The following is a 14313-nucleotide window of genomic DNA, read 5'->3' on the forward strand; positions in this document are numbered from 1 at the left end:
GGATATAAGATACACCACCCGTGCACTTTTGATCTTCAAGGACCATGTCTCAATCAACCTGGCATTGCCCACTGCCTGACACCAAAAGGTGCTCACTAGAAGTTATAGTGATTATAAACTATTAGTTTTAGTACTTATAATCACTATAAGTACTAGTGATTATAAACTAACTTCTGGGTCTAAGATTCCATGCTCTGAGAGGGAAGGACAACATATATGAAACTTTTATGGCAGTGCAGAGATTAAGAGAGTAAAACTTAAATGAAAATCAGTCAGCAAGAAGAGAAGGGATGAGATAAGCAGTGGCTCTCAAACTGAGACCTCCATGGGGTGTTAAATTTTCATTTTGAAGCTGATGGTCTATTTGAGGAGACAGGAGAGTCACAAGGGATAGGTAGGCACATCATTATAGCAAGCCAGGGGAGGAATATGAAGAGAAAATCAATTTCTAAAATGAAAAATAAAATTTTTGCAAGTAGGACTTGCAAGCTTGTTCTAGGCCTTACTCTGGGAGCTTTTCAGTGATTTCTCTTCCTGTTGGAATAGGAGATGAAGACCTTCAGGACAGAAGGCCCTAGCTTGGGCCTCTCCCATTCCCCCTCCGGACATGAATGTAGTCTTATCACGCTCTTAAGTACTGGCTGCACTGCTTGCTGCACGGTTTATGGGGGAAAGTTGCCAAAGAGAGCAATCCAGTTATCAGCTTCAGCCCCAGTCCTCCCAGGTACAGCTCGGGGAGAAAGCCTTCAAAACTAGCTGGCTCTAGACCGAAAGTCACGAGGGGCCAGCAGCCCGCAGGAAACCTCGCGCGCCACGCCCTGAGCAGGGTGCCCCAGGGACCGTGGCCTTGTCTCCCAGCGCCGCACTAGCGGCGAGAGGGTATCTGTCGGAGTCTCAGAACCAATCCGGCCCGAGGAGGATGCCTGTGGAGGTCTCAGGTATCCGTCGCACTCGGAGACGCGAGAGGCCAACGTCGCGTCCCCGCGGCGCCTATGGCCGCAGAGCCCTCGGGGCACAGCCCTGAGGCCCAGGGGCCGGGGGCGGGGCTTGTGCTGTGACACCGCCCCTCGCCTCGCCCCTCCCCGCGCGCGTTGCCAGGGTGATCAGGTGACTCAGGGCTCGCGGCGCTCGGGGCGACTGTGACGTCAGGCGCGCGGCGGCTCCTCACTCGCTCCGAGGCAGGTGCGGCGAGTCTGGCGCGGGGCAGTGCGGTCTCCTCGCTTCCCGACCTCGCCATTCTCCAGCCGGTCCGTGGGGAGGAGAGGTGAGGCGCGGCAGACCCGGGCCGAGCCGCGCTGGGGCCGGGGAGGGGTAAGGCGCGGACGGGCCCCTGAGCTCCCCGCGGAGCGCCCTGAGAGCCGGCGGGGGCGCGCGCGGCCCCCGGGGAGGGGCGGGAGCCCTCCCGGCGCCCCGCGGGCGCTCGCGGCTTCCCCGGCCCCGCGCCGGCCGCCCGGCCTCTCGGGCTGGACGAAGGCGCTCCGCGGTTCTGCCGTTCCTGCCCCACCAGGAGTCGGCGGGCTCGGAGCGGGGCTCGCCACACCCGGTCTCCCAGGACGGCCGCGGGAGGCTCCTGCGTTTCTTCGCTTCGGGCTGCGGTTTCTGAGGCGCTGCTGTGCGTGCTCCGAGCCGGGGTCGGGGGTGGACTGGAAGCAGGTGGGGGACGCCAGGCCGGCGCCCAGGGCCGGGGGTAATCGGAGAAGGTGTTGCGGGAGCAAGGGAATCCTGGCTGGTTTTGAGAGTGGCGGATTGGGATCGGAGTAGACCTGCTGGGGAAGGTGAAATGTGAGCGGTGTCTTGAGGGGTGGGGACTAATCTGGTAGCAGAGGGGGTTGGAAGAGTAGGGGGAAGGGAAAAGGGGGCCCCTGGGAAAGGAGACCATGGGCCTTACGCTGGAGGTAAGGGAAGAACGATTTGGTGATTAACTGGGCTGCGTGCTGGGGCTGTTTTGGAAAATAAAGTTTGGAGACTTAGCTTAGGGCTGTTTAGGAAAAAACTCTCGAGTGCCCAGCTAAGGCTTTGTGTGTGGTGGGGAGCCATTGAAATGTCGGCTAGATTGGGGTAAAAGGGGAACACTATGACGGGGAGACACTGAGGACGTTGTGACACTCCGGAAGAGGAGACAACACCGTGGTCTGGTGGGAGTCCTCGAACCCTGCTTATGAAATAGGGTTGGGGACACAGGCAGGCAGGTGCCTTAACACCGCAGCCATTGTTAACAGATTTTAAAATTTTTTAAATTAACGGATAATGATTGTGTGTATTTATAGGGTACAATGAGATGTTTCGGTACATGTAAACTTTGTGGAATAATCACATTAGCATTTTTTAAAATTCTTATGAGAGAAAGGACACACCCAACGGCAGCTCATTTTCTTGTATCTCATTTGACTGGCTTTAATGACTAGATGAGAGCTTGTCTCCCTTCAGTATGTAAGGAGGTTATAACGTCCACAGCACTTTGCCCTTCAGAGTGTCTTACAAAGACCAGTTCAGTTATCCCCAGGTGAAATCCAAACCCCCAAATGACTGGTAGGAGATTTAATAAGGGGAAAGTATTAAAGGAGAATCGCACCCAAAACATGAACACCGGGCATTGGGTGAACTAAAAGGAATTCCATACTCTTCGTTAATTGTAGAACAAAAATCTCAAGCCCAGAGTCCTTTCCTACCAGCTTCTCTGAGCTTGTGGGCTTCTCGGTGTAAGGCTGCTTAAGTGTGAATTGGCCATTTTGTCCTAATTTCCTGAGAAACAGGAAAGATATTTTGATTATGTGAAGTAGAACGATTTGGTGATTTATGATTTTTCCCAGCCCTGAAACTTACTGATGCTGTGACCAAAAAAAGTGCAATTCCTTTTATGTTGAAACTTATCAACTTCTTTTTTCTGGGAGGAAGCGAAATGGCTAAACCTTCCTACCAATTTGTTATTTGTTTGCCTCCAGAAAACAGAATTGGGCCTCCAGGGATCTTGCACAGTAAAAGGCAGTTTAGGGAATTGCTAAGGAAAGTGGCCACAGCTGGTTTGTGCCTAAACGTAGAAACCCGTGTAGCACTCAAGGGACACAAATCTAGAGTGGTGGGCCTGGGGAAAGGGAACTTCTAGTCAGATCAGTGAAGTCCTTCTCTGTAACAGAAGCCCCAAAGTGTAAAAGACCAGAGTAGTTCCTGCCCCCCCGCCCCCGTGTTCCTGTCATTGGTAAGGATTATGATAGTGATTTTTAAAGGGCATTGTAGGAATCTCTTAATATTAAAAATCACTGAAAATTAGTGGCCAGGCCAGTTGGCTAATGCCTGTAATCCTAGCACTTTGGGAGGCCAGGAGTTTGAGACCAGCCTGAGCAAGAGCAAAACCCCCGTTTCTACAAAAAATAGAAAAATTAGACCAGCCTGAGCAAAAGTGAGACCTCGTCTCTATGAAAAATAGAAAAATTAGCTGGGGGCAGTGGTGTGCGCATGTAGTCCTGGCTACTCTTGAGGCTGAAGCAGGAGTTTGAGGTTGCAATGAGCTATGATGATGCCATTGCACTGTAGCCCAGGCGACAGGGCAAGACCCTGTCTCAGAAAAAAACAAAAAGTCACTAAAATTAGATGTCTTGGACACATTAAAAAAAATGTTACCTATTTTCTAAATCTCTTTGATAATATTTGAACTAGCCAACTAATTATACTTCCTTTGGAAGGAAACAGTCCACCCCCTCCTCCCTCAAGCAAAATAACTATGTGCTGTCAGGGCAGTTAAGTAGGCCAAGAGTTTTTGGAAATTTTCCGCTTTCATTTACCCCTGCCACCCCCACAAGTTTTCCCGTTGGTAGAGAACTTAAGACTTTATTGTCGGGAAAAAAAAATGTTAGTGTGTTTCCCTTAAAAACAAGCTATAATAAACACCAAGACTGGCCTTCAACAGAAATGCTCTCACTTAAGGAGAACTGGGCCCAGGTGAGAGGCAGGGCTAGGGCTGTGGCCTGGAGAGTTCTGAGCTCCTCACCTTTGTTACCCAACTCACGGAAGGGCACTGCTTTCTTGACATGTAAACATTCCTCGACCTTAAACCAAATAATGGCCAGTACCCCCTTCACAGAGTTACTGAGGAGAATTAATGAGAGGCTTATATGAAATTTGAGCTCGTCCAAAGCAGAATATTTTAATTCTTGGATGAATGGTTTATTTTGAGATATCATGAAATGAAGAGGTAGAAGTTCTAAGTTTTTGTAAAAGCCTTATTCAAACTCTAAGGTCTTTTTGCTGTTGTTTTTTGTTTGTTTGTTTGTTTGTTTGTTTTGTTTTCCTAGAGTATATGGGCTTGGCTTACCAAGGCCCCTATAATCAAGATCTGGAAGCTGGGCGCAGTGGCTCACGCCTGTAATCCTAGCACTCTGGGAGGCCGAGGTGGGCGGATTATTTGAGCTCAGGAGTTCGAGACCAGCCTGAGTAAGAGCGAGACCCCGTCTCTACTAAAAATAGGAAAGAAATTATACGGACAGCTAAAAACATATATATATATGTAGAAAAAATTAGCCAGGCATGGTGGTACATGCCTGTAGTCCCAGCTACTCGGGAGGCTGAGGCAGGAGGATTGCTCGAGCCCAGGAGTTTGAGGTTGCTGTGAGCTAGGCTGATGCCACGACACTCTAGTCCGGGCAACAGAATGAGACTCTGTCTCAAAAAAAAAAAAGATCTGGAGGCCTAGGCCTAAATCCCTGTTTACATTTGATATGTAAATAAGCTCAAATTGTTCACTACCCTTTTTTACTCTCTGTGAACCAGGTCTTGGCTCTTTTAGAGTGCCTGGAGTGCACCAGTAACACAGTAGGCTGTGGGGCTGGCACCTTTTGATCCTGCCTCCTTTTAACAGCAAGAGTATTATCAGAAAGTGTCACACCCCTAAGCAGTGTTAGTTATTAACTCTTCTGTTAGAGACAGAAGTGGATAATATTGTTTACTAAATTGGATGAGGAGTGAAATAGTCATCTTTTGAAATTTCCCTACCCTAGATCATGCCACCAGTTCTGTCTCTCAGTCTAGTAGGGATTCAAGTGCTTGCTGATATGCCCAGGGACACTACTGAATTACGACATCCATCTTTTAGACTTCTGACATTTTGTTGGCCAGATATAGCTCTTGCACACAAGGGAAATTATGAAAAAAAAGCCTTCCTGTTTTCCTTAGGCTGAGCTGAGTACTGTGTTACAGGCCTCCAAGCTCCCCGTGCTTGACCAAGGCTACTAATTGGCTTGGCTGTAAAATGGGAGTCAGCAATTAAAAAGCAGCAGTATAGAAGCAAGGGAATTGAGCATGCGTTGACCCTCCAGCCTCATAGCCAAAAAGGTTCACTCCACTTTGGGCACTATACAAAGGGCTCTTCAAAAGGAAATGAGCTTGGAATGATGTCTTTGTAGTTTTCAGGAGACATATGTGGAATATTAGCACTGATATAGGCCTCCAAGCCAGTCCTGGGAAACTAGATGGGTCCTCACATCTAAAGCAAGGGAGACAGATGGTTTGAGTCCAGTTTCTGTGGGAGCAAGCCTGTGGTATGACTCTGCCAGAAACGGATGATTTATATTTTTATGAACTCTTTTTGTAAATGGTTTAAGGGAGTATTTTTTTTTTTTTTTTTTTTTGAGACAGTCTCGCTCTTGCCCAGGCTAGAGTGCCATGGCGTCAGCCTAGCTCACAGCAACTTCAAACTCCTGTGTTCAAGCGATCCTCCTGCCTCAGCCTCCCGAGTAGCTGGGACTACAGGCATGCCCGGCTAATTTTTTTCTATATGTATTTTTAGCTGTCCAGATCATTTCTTTCTATTTTTAGTAGAGATGGGGTCTCGCTCTTGCTCAGGCTGGTCTCGAACTCCTGACCTCGAGCAGTCCTCCCACCTTGGCCTCCCAGAGTGCTAGGATTACAGGCGTGTACCACCGTGCCCAGCCTTAAGAGGGTATTAATAGTCATAGTCGGAGAAGCATTTGATCTAGCTGGATTTACTCACTGGGGAGTAATGCCTTCCTTATTCAGAGGTGCCTATCTCTAGTTCCCTGATGATATGTGGTAAAGAATCATTAGCCAGTCTGAAGAACATTGGCTCAGAAAATACATTATAACTGAAAAATATGTAGACATGGTCATTGTTATGTTCATGGTGGACAGCTGAACTGCAAAGGTATTTGGAGAGAGGAAGGCCTTGGAAATGGTGTTAGATTCTTGCCACATTGAATTTCTAATGCTGCACACGGCATTTTACCAGTCACCTTTCAGCATCAGGACCTTCGGCAAGAACAGCTGGGGAGAATATATGTGAAGAGTGGGACATTTGTATGAATGTGCCTTATCATTAAGCCAAACGCTTAGTGTTTCCCTGCTGCCACTAGCTTCTGGGACACTCCAGACTCTGCTCTCTTCCTTCCCCTAGCCTTTCCTCCCCAGCACCACCTTCTATAAAGCCAATCTAATTTCTGATCCCAGTTTCTGCATCCTTCTGTCTCTGCTAACTTTGCTAAACTAATTCTTGGTGATCTTAAATGTCTGGTGGTGGCTATATGAGAAACTCTAGTAAGGGGTAGTTGTATTTAAAGTGAGGGTCTTATAAGTGGGGACCCCAGTGTTTTTCACACCTCATTTGTTTTCTCCTGCATGATTTTTGTCTTACCTCTATGCCATCTGTACTATTAACATTTTTCTTTAAGTTGATCCATTTTTAAAACCCTAAAATTTACTTAAAAGGGAAACTGTGTCATTGCCTTACCTTAAATTGAAAACAACTATATCACCTGCCACAAATAGAAGGTAAATACAAAAAGGCATAACTATTAAAATAAAGTTGTTTGTGTTCACCAAATCATGCCACATATTCCACTTGGGGAAGTACTACCTTCACCCAAAGATATGACTCACTAATAGTGAGTTTTTCAGGGGACTGGATGGGTAGTAAGATGGTTTGGGGTAGGCAAGCCTTTAGAGAGGGCCCCTTAAATACTATCTTCCTGGTGTAGCTCTATAATACTAGGAAGGCCACAGAATGAAGAATTTAGGAGCTACAAAGAAGTTCAATGAGAAACCATTGGTGTTTCAATGTGAAATTTGCCAAGAGGAGGCCTGAGTGGTGGTGAGGCGGTATACTATATTAAATTCTAGGCCCCCTGCCAGGGATGTGGCTTCATTGATGCTGTGTTATATATTGTTCTTTCTGTGGAAGTGTGGCCCTGGAAAACTCAGATTTTTCTTCAGGCGGGGGGAGGGGGGATGGTATTTTTTTTTCCCCCTTGTTGAAACTGCATAATTCTTCAAGTGGCTTGATGGTATTTTTTTTTTAACCTATCAATATACCAAACTATTTTGAGCATCTTGTCTTTCACTTATAGTGAGCTTTTTGTGGATGTTGCTAATGACAGTAATCTGAAGTTGTCATCCAGCATTTGTTTTTTCTAGGCTTTGTTGTCCATAAAGACTATTCTTTTAAAAATCCTATGAAAACGTAAGAAAGGGGGAGGGTGAGCTACCCTGGGGTTGTACAGTCTTTCAGGGTGCCACACATGGGAGGCATGAGTGGTATTTGCTGGTGTGAAGAGAAATTCACTGTTGTCCATTAAGAGCCACCCTGCAGTGCTGACTGAGCTGCTGCTCCCTCAGAGGGTCAGGAGAGCACTCTTTCATGGTGGAGCAAAGCTGTAGCTGGCTTGATATTCGTCAGGAACCAGGAGCGCTTAGTTAAATTGCCAGCACATTAAGCTGTAGGGGCCTCTTTCTAAACCATCAAGATTTCAACTTTCCCACAAAGCCTAATCTAATGCTCTGGGAGGAGGCGAGCACAGCCTGTCTTTCAGGAGCTGTGCCGGTGGGGGACCTGGCCTGGGAAATGGCCTTGTCAGACTTATTGGGAGAGATGGACCTGTCCCTTTCTATTATGTCCTCTCAACTTGGCGGGGTGCAGAGTTCTTCCCTTCTCTCTCTCTCTCCATGCCCTAACCTCTCCTTTTATTTTCCCAACTTACTTTCTGTATTAACAGCCTGTTTCCCTTTTCCTTTCCCTTCTGTTCACTGCTGCCCTCTCTTTTGATCCTTTCTCTTGCTGGGCCTCGTTTTCTCTCCATTCTCACTTTGAGGGCTATTTGAAGTTCCAGAGTTACAATGCTGTCCTGTATTCCTGTATGTCCCAGTAACTAGATGCAATTCAGAGGTCCCTCGCCTTTTTTTTTTTCTGAGGAGGAGCCAACCTTCACTTTTTCCACTGCCTTTTAGATAGCAGTGTTGGTGAAGTACTGACCGGAGTCCCTGAGCTGAGTGGTTGGGTAAGGCTGGATGTGGCCCTCCCCCAAATCGGGGTCCCAGATATATGGGGAGGGGGTTGTAGTAAGGATTTGCTGGCCATGATAGGAACTGTCAGACAAGGGCCTGAGTCCTTGCAGACTCCTTCCAGAAGCTGAAGGAAGAAGAGCCCTACGTCCAGGCAATCCTCTGGTTTTTGGAGAGGACCATACATGATGAATGACGGCTAGAGACGGGGCCCTTGGTGAAGTTGGCCTGGAACCCACCAGACTATTTGCAACTTTGGATCCTCCCCTGGAACCAGGTTTTTCCAGGTGGCAGCTGAAACAAATTGTGTTCTTGGTGTAGTTGGATGGTTGTTGGAAGCATCTAGAAGCATGGCTTTCTTGCTCAGTGAGTTAAATGGATTATATTCTCCTAAAAGCCATGTGGCCAACTTTACCCAAAGATGATCAGCAGGAATTTTAACTTTTATTGTTGTATGTGACATGTATGAAAAAGTATAACATAAATGTTCAGTTTAATCAATACTTGTATTCATTAGCATAACAGTGTAATCTATTCAGGTCTAGAAATAGAACTTTGTTTTTAAACCCAGATGGGGTAATAGAATGCACTGTGTTGCAATTTGCTTTTTTTTTTTTTTTTTTACACTTTTCCTTATCAGCACATGTAGTTCTACCTCATTCTTCTTAAGGGTCATGTAGCAGCAGTTCCGTGGTTTGGAAATACCGTGGTTTATTTAACCATTGCCCATATTGATGGACATTTAGAATGTTGTGTGCGCGCGCGCGTGTGTGTGTGTGTGTGTGTGTGTGTGTGTGTGTGTGTGTGTGTATGTATGTATATATAAAGTTGGATTTTTTTTTGGCGTACTGGTGTAAGTATATATCTCTAGGATAAATTCCTAAATGTAGACTTTCTGGTTCAGAGGATAGGATTTTTTAATTTATTTATTTGGGATTCTACTTAAAAAATGTGTCTTTACTGAAGAGTTTATAAGAAAAAAGGATGGACCCTCTTTAAAAAGAAAATTTGTTTCCTCCAAACATTAGGGAGGAATGGGACACCAATGCCTGGGTGACTAAGGTTAGGTCATTTTAGTGGCCTGATATTTTCAGGTAGTAATGATTTTTTCACAAGGGCTGTTTAATAAATGTTATATCTTGTAGAAAAACAGGTCCTGGATCCAGCCAGAGGTTCTTTATAGAAAGCTTTATGCAAAAAGAGTTTAGCAGATGATACGTTATCCTCTATTGAAGGGAGCTTCTCTGAGTTCCCTCAGAAAGTCCCTAAGTCTGGAAAAGTGCTAAAATGTACATTCCAAGTTTAATATTGGAGGAAGACAAGATTGATTGACTATAGCCATATTTTCTAATAATTTTGAACTATGGTGGATAATTAATGTGGCTATGACTTTTCAGACATTGCTGTTCCTAATCTAATCTATAGGGACAAGTTAAGAATGCTTACATCTTTGTGTCAGCTTAATGTTGGGGATAGTGACTTAAAACAATTACCTGAATGGCATTAGCAAACCACGTTGCTAAATAGTGTGTAGATTTTTTAGCTTCACGTGTATTCAATTATAAAAACAATGTGTAGTTTTTGTATCAAATATTCTTTGTGAGAAAGGAAAATAAATAAGACAGTCTCTGCATCTCTTCATCACTCTAGGCCACTATGTTATTTTTTGGCTTCCATGTGTACTTTGATGCCCTTGTTCAGTGAAAGGTCTGACATCAGAGCTGTGTGTCATTGTGTACTACATAGAAAGGCTATTCTAAAGCTACGTGCCAAAATATTTATTTATTTTATGTATGTATATATATGTATGTATGAAGGAATGAATGAGACAGTCTCATTCTGTCGCCCGGGCTAGAGTGCCGTGGCATCAGCCTAGCTCACAGCAACCTGGCTCAGGTGATCCTCTTGCCTCAGCCTTCCGAGTAGCTGGGACTACAGGCATGCACCATCACACCTGGCAAATTTTTACCATTTTTAGTAGAGACAGGGTCTCACTCTTGCTCAGGCTGGTCTCGAATTCCTGAGCTCAAGCGATCCTCCCACCTCAGCATCCCAGAGTGCTAGTATTATAGGCATAAGCCACCATGCCTAGCCAATGCTCTAATTTTTATTAATTCATTGACTATATGAGGATAGCTCAGGACCTGGCAAAACAAGATTGTGAATGAGGTAGAGGATGGCTAATAATATTTGGTATTTGGACAATAATGGAGTAACACTGCAAGTTATCTTCTTCCAGTCTGCCCCCAAAAGAAAAGCAACTTAGGAAATGGCAATTCACAGCAAAACGTGTTAGAAACAGTGAGTAGGTCATAAAGAGAAATACCTTGTCCATGTTATGCTAACTATCAGAGGTCTCCTGGTGTTTTACTGTTGCTGGAAGCACCACTACCATCTTTAAAAAAGTAAATCCCTCCTGTTGCTTTTCCCCCAGGGCTCCTGTGTTAAACTGTCCATATCAGGAGTAGGTTCTTCCTAGGTGAAGGCCTAGTTTTAGAATGCCTGTTCTTATGACTTTAGCTTTGGGGTTTGAATTTGAGACCATCATTTCTTATCTCTGCTCACTGTACATTCACATGTATGTGTGCCGTGACTCTCCTGATTGGGGAGTCATTTAGGCTTCTACTTGTACCTCAGTTTCAATGAAATTGTATAACTCTTTGACCACCCTCTGGACTTCCCAAAGTAGGTTTTGTCTATTCTCCATAGCCAAACTACTGTCATCATACCCTTGAAAGTTGGAGAACTTCCAGTATTTCTTATCTGATACAGTAACAGATAAATAGAAAAGATAGTTTTATTTTTATTAATAGCAGTGCTAAAGGGGAGGAGCAAGCCAGCTAGAGTTCTTTCTCTCTTATCTCCAGCTCTGGGCCTGACATGCAATATTTAATATAAATATTGTTGAATAAATGAATGATTAAGTTTGCCAGTAGTATCCAACAAAGTTACTTGAATTCTTTTTATTTTATTAATTTTTAGAGATGAGTCTTGCTGTATTGCCCAGGCTGGTCTCAAACTCCTGGCCTCAAGCAATCCTCCCACCTCAGCCTCCTGAACAGCTGAGATTATAAGCACGAGCCACCAAGTTGGGCTATCTGAATCTTTTTAAAAGAAATAAAGAATAACTATAGAAAAGGGAGATGCAACAATCCTGAAAGTCTGCTTTTAGCAAGGCTATTTGTTGAGCTGACCCTTTGGCCTCATCCCATACAGTGTGCTTCAGCCATAGTGAACCTGTTCAGTTCCTCAAATGCACTCTGCTTTTTCTCTGAGACATCTCACAGATTGGTGTCTCTGACCAGAGCGTGAGAGTTAGAGTAATGTGAATTTCTGTTTATGCTTGGCTCTCAGTGTAATATCACTTCCTCTTAGAAGCTTTCTCAGACTTCCCTGCCTAGTTAGTTGTCTCTACTTTGAGCTCACAGTAGTCTGTGCTTCCTCTGTCTTAGCTTGGTTTTGTAATTGCCGATGTTAATTAATGTCTGTGTCTCTTACTAGTCTGAATAGGAACTGTCTCTTGCTTACCATTATCTTGTTAGTGCCTGGAACCACTAATGCTGGGTTATAGTCAGTACTCCTGGTAGCATTTATGGAGCATTCACCGTGTGAATAGAATAACATGTCAATAATAAAATTTAATGAAAACTGTAAAACAGGGATGATATGGCAGCACAAAAACCTAATTCTAAAGCTTTTTTTTAACCAACAAACCACACTCAAAATTATGGGTATGAGATTTAAGAAATATTGAGGGACTTAGAATATAAAACAATCTATTTACAAAGGTCATATTAAAAAGGCCAGCTAATTGGGGAGTTTAAAGAAATAAAGACTTGGAGGTTTTTAGGGTAAGGTTTGCTGTCATGTTTTCATACTTTAGACACAATTTTATAAGTTACCAAGAAACATATTTAAGGATAGAAGGATAAACATGACTTTAGACTTTGATAATAAGGGTTCCAAAGTGGAGAAATCTGCATGTAACCCAAAGAATTTTGCTTTTTTACCCCAAGTCTGGTACCCAGTCAAGTGACTTCTTAGTTTGAAGCAGAAAGAAAACATTTAAAGACCTCAGGGAACTTAAGTGTCTTGTGGGGGAAAAAAATCACAACCATAAAAATCACACAAAAAGCAGTGAAGAATAGGTGTAAGAATAGATTGTTAACAAGGGGAAGATTAGTAATGGGAAGGAAAATTGGTGTATCAGAAGTGGATAGGAGGTCTAAAGCGGCATTTTAGCCATTAAAAATGGTGGGCAGCATGGAAAGCAAGCACTAAGAGAACGTAATGTTTTTCCTGATTACACAGTTTCTCTTATTGAAGAATTTTCAGAAACACAGACAAGTATAAATAAAAATTGCCCACTTTTTCAGCACCCAAGGGAAACCACTATATTTTTTTCTTTCTGGCCAAATATTGTCTGTATGCTATTACTATACGACTTACAAGAAAGGGTGAAAATCTTTATGTACAACTCAATACGTTCACATGTATTCATTTAAACATGAGTCAGCTCAAGATACAAAACATTTCCATCATCCCTGAAGGGCTCCCCTGTGTCCTTTGCCTCACTTTCCATAGATTAGTTTTGGCTCTTCTTACATTTCATATAAATGGAATTATAGAGTATTATTGAAGGGTAGAAGGTCTGTTAAGTCTGGCTGCTTTGCTTATTCATCATTGTCTCTGGGATTCATCCATGTTGTTGCATGTAGTAATAGTTCCTTTATTGTTGCTGGATAGTTTTCTGCTCTATAAATATATCATTATCTGTTCTGCTGATGAACATTTGGGTAATTTTCAGTTTTAAACCTTGTATTTATCTTTTGGTGGACTTACTCATTTCACTTCAGTAAATAAGAATAGAGTTACTAGGTCATAATGTAAATACTGCTGAAGTTATGAATATATGGTATGCTATCTTCTATTAAATAAAAGCTTGATTGTTTTAACTTTTATATATAGGTTTATGATATATTGTGAATTGTTTTTGGTGTATAAGGATGGGGGTCAATGTTCATCCCCCTCTGCAAGGATATCTAATTAATCCAGCACTATTGGAAAAACTACCTTTTCCTTTCTGAATTATAGTGGTGACTTTCTGTTAAATTAGGTGATTGTACTGTATGGGTGTTTTACACCAATGCTTCCTTCTGTTGCATTGATCTATTAATATTTATTTTAAAGAAAGTTGAGGTCGTGCTGAATATATAGTTTTTAAATTTTTCTAACACAGTATCAATACGTCATACTTAAAAAGCATAAATTAAAAATGACTGCAAAAAAAACCTATTATACAGATGTACCATAATTTATTTAACTATTTTCTTTCCTTGGACATTTAGTTTGTTTTTTCCTTTGGTCTGTCTTTTATGTTGGAGTCTTTCCTCTAATGTCTGATAATCTTTGTACATTCATTTATGCATGAGGCAATAAAAAGTCCATTAAAAGTTCTGTGTGTGTGGGCACACTATGGGTGATTGTGTGAGTCATTTCTTTGGTGTCTCCCCAAGTATTAGTATCTTTTTTTTTTTTTTTTTCCATTGGGACTGTTCAGTTGTTCCAGAGGAAAATCCTCCACTGTACTCTCTGCAGAATTGATGCCAATCTATCAGGTATCTTAAAATTTAAAAAATAATAACTTTGGAAAATATTATTTTTTTCTGCATCTCTACTTTGATGAGGTCTTTCATATTGTCTTATCTTCATTGACTACTTTCCTGAAGGATAGTTTCTGCCCTTGTCATTGTATTACGTGATTGAGTGACTGCTAATACCATGACTTTGAACATGTCTTGAACGTGATCATGCAGTAGTGGTGTTCATTACAGTCTATTAATGGATCTTAGCTGCTGCACTATTTGAGCTGTCCCTTCTGGAGCTCTGATTGCCCTTTAATGCTACAATTTACGCTGTTTACATTTGATCCTTAGTGTAACGCTTCACTATAGTTGGGTTTACATTTTACCTGACCAAATTTATGAGGGAAAGCAGTTATGTTACAAAGTTCAGTATCATACCTTAAAT

General features: G+C 43.1%; 1 protein-coding gene across 1 annotated transcript in view; it reads left to right on the forward strand.

Annotated features, from left to right (window-relative positions):
- Nucleotides 1–1065: 1065 nt before the first annotated feature.
- The window catches only part of CYSTM1 (cysteine rich transmembrane module containing 1), a 55577-nt gene continuing 42329 nt past the window's right edge, over nucleotides 1066–14313 (forward strand). Inside the window, exon 1 of the mRNA XM_045550959.1 lies at nucleotides 1066–1264. The gene's annotated coding sequence lies outside the window, so the exon portion shown is untranslated. The remainder of the gene's footprint in view (nucleotides 1265–14313) is intronic.

Source organism: Lemur catta, chromosome 5 (genome assembly GCF_020740605.2).
Source record: "Lemur catta isolate mLemCat1 chromosome 5, mLemCat1.pri, whole genome shotgun sequence".
NCBI lineage: Eukaryota > Metazoa > Chordata > Mammalia > Primates > Lemuridae > Lemur > Lemur catta.